The following is a 5,497-nucleotide window of genomic DNA, read 5'->3' as shown; positions in this document are numbered from 1 at the left end:
CTACAGTAATAAACTACACTCCTTAATCCCAAAAGCTTACAATCCTAAAGATGATGGAAATATAGGTAATTATATTCTGTATTTCTTGCTTTTGTCAGCTCAGCTTCAGGGCTCAGCTCTCTACCTCTTCTTTATTCTGATATTTAAATGGAAGCAAAAGTGTCTGTGGGAGAGAGGCTGGTTTCGTGGCAGAGGGAAGGAAAAGTGAAGTTACTAAAGCATCAGCTAGGAAGGAGCACATTGGTTCTAACCCGCAAAGCAAGTCAAGTTGCCCCATGAGGGGTGTGTCCAGAAAAATCACATGGCAACAGGAGGGGTACATATAATTCATAAATAATTTGGGGACAGTAATACAATTTACCACAATAGGCAAAAAGACTGGAAAAATATGACTGTTACTGCTATGAATTCTAGGGAGGAAAATGAAGGTAATTATATTCTGTATTTTCAAAGTTCTCAAAATGAAAAAAGAAGACAAAGGAAAAAGATTATATCTACTAGAACAAACACATTTGTATCCTACGTTTTAAGCTTAATATTAACCTTGTGAGTGTAGGAGAGGAGAAAAAAAAAACCTTCATCAGGATTGGGTCCTGGGAATTAAACTGATAGAAAACAGATTAACAATAGAAAAATAGCACAAACTCAGTGATGAGTAACTTAAAGGGGTGGTTAGAACTCAGGGCTTATAGGGTATCTTAATAAATAAAGAGCAATACATTTGTAAAGAAGTAACAGACAAAGGAAAATCAGTTTAGGTGGTAGGGGTGGCAACCAGGGGAAGGTAAGTATATGGGGAAAGTAATGGAAGATAAGGGTTTTTTCAGTAAGGGTGGTTTGCAGACCCCTCTCAGTGCTGACTATCTTTTTCATGGCCATCAATCTCTCCCTGGAGAGGGAACGGATGGCAGTCCTCATTTCTCAGAACTTTCTGCTTTTAGTCACACAGGGGAAGCTCCAACAAAGCTTCTTTCTGCATCTGTTGATTCTCATTTGCCTCTAGCTAAAAATAAACCTGATATCAATCAAAGTGGCATATTTTGGGGTGGCATATTCTGATCTACAGAAGAATTTGCTCATATCACTAATAGTCTGCCCCATTTACTCTTTTATTTTTGAAAGAACAACACTAATTTTAAAAATTGTATTTACCCCAAAGCATTCAGAATGTCAACAAAAAAGGTACAACTTATTTTTGCAGTTGCAGAGTGGTATTCACTTAACAGAACAGCTATTTCCTATAAGCTGCATCAGAGACAAATGAAGATGAAAAAACTACCATCCCCATATATAAATAATTTGTGCTGTGCATCAACAAGAACCTGCTTTAAATTTCCATGCCTATCTGCAACCCCCATGCTGCACTAGGCAAGGTTAGTGATTATTGAAAATGCCACCAAGACAGGGTAGTGTGTTAAGTACACACAAAAAAAGACATTGTACAGTTTAAAAACAAATCGTACATAGCCTTACATTTCAATGTAATTGAAGTTCCTTTTTCTCTAAAATGAATGAGTTGTATACAGGCGGTTGCATGCTTTATAGACAAGAACAAAAACTGCACTAGAAGCAACTTCTTCATCATCATCACTATCATCTTCATCTCCTCATCCTTCTCTTCATCTTCCTTATCTTCTTCTTCTTTCTTCTTTTTCTTGCTTTTTTTTTTTAGCTTCGATGACTCCCTTTTTGGACACATCAGGCTTTCCTTCAGCTCATTTCACAGCTGTTTCTTTGTCATATTTCTCCTTCAGCTGACCACCTTCCTTTCCTAAGGCTGATTGTTCCCTGCAGCCGTGTGACTTCCCATCTCTCCCAGCTTCTTTGCAGCATCACCAGTAGACAGGCCAGATGCTCTCCTTTTTCCAAAAAAGATTTTATTTACTTTTTTAGAGAGAGGGAAAGGGATGGAGAGAGGGAGAGAAATGTCAATGTGCAAGATATACATCAATCAGCTGCCTCTCACATGGCCCAACTGGGGACCTGGCCAAGGCATGTGCCCTGTCTGGGAATTGAACCAGTGACCTTCTGATTTGCAGGCCAGCATTCAGTCCACTGAGCCTCGCCAGCCAGAGCCTGATGCTCTCCTCTGAAATAGAACAAAACAAGAAAAAAGCCAAAGGAGGCCTCTTGGGCGTACTGGGATCCTTGAACTTACTTCTTTCTTGTTTCCCCTTTTGGAGGGATATAAGTTTTCATTTCTCTTCATAACAGGCCTTGTCCACCTTTGCCTTGTCCTCAAATTTTCATTTTTCTTTAGCAGACATGGTCTTTCACCTCCAGAGGGATCTTAGAAAGCTTTGAGGAGTTTCTTACCTGAGTGCCTGTTGTGTTCCTCCCAGCAAGTTTACACAAAGAAAGCATGTAATAACATTTTGCCTCTCGCCTTCCTAGGATCTCCTTTGCCCCTGTTTTTCCCCAGCGAGCACAGAATCTGGCTTGCGCTTGTCCCAGAGCTGTTCCTCTCCATTCACTTTTTTAAAGAAGTAGAGATGTATAATAATACAGCTTAGAAAAACCAAAATAGACGAGATAATAGAATTTTGGAACTTAAAGGGTAAAAACTTATGCACATTTCCCAAAGATTCTGTCTTCCTGATGTTTATTGTGTGAAATTATAATTCTGAATGCCATATAATTTTAAAAAAATAAAAATGTAGACTTCATTTTTAAAAGCAAAGAAGCACCAAATAATATTGAGCACATAAAAGCATTGGGCAATGAGGAACTCATGACATATGCTCACAAAAAACCCAGGTATTTTCAGTTAGCAAGAAAAATTGTGAAAGATTTTGAAATGGATCAAAGAATTGCCAGACATCTTCAATGGAAAACTATGCATTTTTTAGAGCACACCCTTCTAGGTTATCTGATTCTGTGGGGTTTATACCTTTCATTGTCTTTGATCTATTTTACAACATTGCAAGTTGTAGATAACATAGCAATGCAAATAATTCTGTTTCATACACATACAAAACTGTCCAGTGAAGGAATGATTCGTTTCTGTCCCCCCCCCCCCAAAAGGTAGTTTTGCATTTATTTGCAGGTTCACTTTATGGCCTACATATATGTCTGGTCTTTGAATTCTTCTTTGAACTAGTTGAAACATCTTACTTCTTCCTTCATTAATTAATGAGTTAAATGAAATCTTTGGTGTGTTCATTTCATATTTGTGAGGGTGTCATAATTTCATTTTATTTTTTAAAAAGTATCCTTCAACACTTAATATTTCATAAAATTTCATTTATTATGAACACTTATTAGGAGTCAACCTCGGATGCTATGTTTTTGCAAACATATGGTATAAGACAGTATTTTGAATTATTAGCTGTTGCCTTTTCACCATGATTTTTTCCTTGACTCACACACCATTTGACCCAAGCTTGTTCCATCAGATTTTCTCCCTTAGTAATATAAAGTCAAAGACAGCTGTTGAGTTCTCAGGTTGGGGACGGGTGATGACTTGGCAGTGGTGGGGCCGCTGTCTTCTGTGGGGTTGTGGCTGGAAGATCAGGAGAGGAGAATCATGCTGGAGGGGTAGGCAGACCAGCCCACAGCTCGGTTCCTGCCTGACTCTCCTGGTAGCCTTTGATTTCTGAATATTATCCAGAATTCTTCCAGTAAAGTTTCTTTTTTGATTTACCTAATGTGAGCCAATTTGTCATTTGCAATCAGAATAACTTTAACCAAAGCAAAGTGGCATCAAGAAGAGCATAAAACCATTATCCTGGTTAAATCAAAGTCTCTGCCTTTCCTGCCTGTGTCCTTGTGGCTGGAGAAAAACACCCAGCCTCACTGACTTGTTCTCACTTTAAATTCATGATTACCAGTGTCTGTAAATTTTCATGCTGTCCAGCAGTCTGCTCCTTCCTAATCTATTCCGTCTCCCCTGTCTGCTTTCTCCTCATACCCCCAATAACTCCTCTACATCAGCACCCTGGGCGATACGCCTGGCTTGCTTCTTCAATGAAAAAACTGAAAGTATTATAACCTCTATAGATTCTCAGCACTTCCATTCACACAGCTTCCAAGATATCATAATGTCTTGGTTTCCTTTCTACCTCAGATTCTTCCTCAGTCTTCTTTGCTACCTTCTTTTCCTACACTTCTAAATCTGTGTTGCCCAACAAACACGTGAGCCACTAGTCTCACATGGCTATAAAACATTAGAAATGGGGCTAGCCTGAATGAGGTGGCTGTAAATATTCAACACATGCAAGACTTCAAAGACTTACTAGGAAGAAGGAATATATCATACTTCATCAATCACTTTTAGAGCAATCACAAGTTAAGATGATAATATTTTGGTTAAGTTAAATAAAATACAGTTTAAAATTAATTTGACTTGTTTTCTTTTAATGTGGCTCATAGACAATCTGAAATTATATGGCTCACATTGTATTTCTATTGTCAATATTTTTTCAAATGTTGTCATGTCCCAGGCTCAGACTTTGATCCTCTATTCATTCTCTGTTCTTATGCTCTCATTCAGTTTTATGGCTTTAAGTCCTTGAGAGTGCCAACACATATCCCAGACCTCTCCCCTGAGCTTCTGACCTGCATATCCCATAGCTTACCCATCTTCCCCGCTTGGACATCTAATATGCATCTCACACTGGATCTCCCTTGCCTTCCCTATCCCAATGGATGACAACTCTGCCCAGTTTTTCAAGAGAAAGCCCTGAAGTCATCTTTGGCTCCCTTATCTTTCTCATTTGCCATATTCATTTCTTCTGGTGGGCTTATATCCAAATGATATCCAGAATCTAACCATTTTTCACTATGATAAGGTTCAGGACACACTATCCCAAAATACAGTATCTTGGCATATGGAAGATTCTAAGCTGAAGGAGTTTGAGAAACAGGAGTTTAAGAAGATCGTTCTGACCTTCCCCCTCCCTCCTTTCCCCCTGAACCAGGTCCTAAGACCCTCATGTTAGAGGTATCTTCCTTAACACTGGAGGAAGGGAACAACCTTATCAGAGTAGGGACACAAACATGGAGAAAAATCTGAGTAAATAGGCCTTGATCATTTTCCCCAGGTTACTATACTCAGCTCATACTCTTTGCCCTATGATATCTTTCCATGGCCTTCTGCTCTTCATCAAACCTAGCATTAAAAATACTCTGATTTGCCTTGACTGGTGTGGCTCAGTTCATTGGGTATCATCCCGAAAAGCAGAAAGGTCACAGGTTCAATTCCCAGTAACAGCACATGCCTTGGTTGCAGGTTTGGTCCCTGGTTGGGGTATGTACAAGAGGCAACTGATCAATGTTTTTCTCTCACATCAATATTTCTCTCCCTCTCTTTTTCCCTCCCTTCCCCTCTCTGTAAAAATAAATAAATAAAATGTTAGAAAAAAACAAACTCAGATTTAACCATATTTTTAGGTCTTCATTTCTTTATTAAGGCTCTTGTGTCATATGAGAGAAATGTATATAATTTCTTCCTATTAATCTCTATCAGTGTCTTCTGGCCAATATGGAAGCTTAGGTA

At 38.8% G+C, this 5,497-nt stretch overlaps 1 pseudogene; it reads right to left on the bottom strand.

The window, feature by feature from the left end:
- Positions 1 to 1,502: 1,502 nt before the first annotated feature.
- Positions 1,503 to 4,598, bottom strand: LOC123820582 (annotated as a pseudogene).
- Between the last annotated feature and the right edge of the window lie 899 nt (positions 4,599 to 5,497).

This window comes from Phyllostomus hastatus, unplaced genomic scaffold, assembly GCF_019186645.2.
Source record: "Phyllostomus hastatus isolate PE091 unplaced genomic scaffold, TTU_PhHast_1.1 phas_contig_36, whole genome shotgun sequence".
NCBI lineage: Eukaryota > Metazoa > Chordata > Mammalia > Chiroptera > Phyllostomidae > Phyllostomus > Phyllostomus hastatus.
Note: the sequence above shows the minus strand (reverse complement) of the source record. Positions and strands in the feature narration are given on the sequence as shown.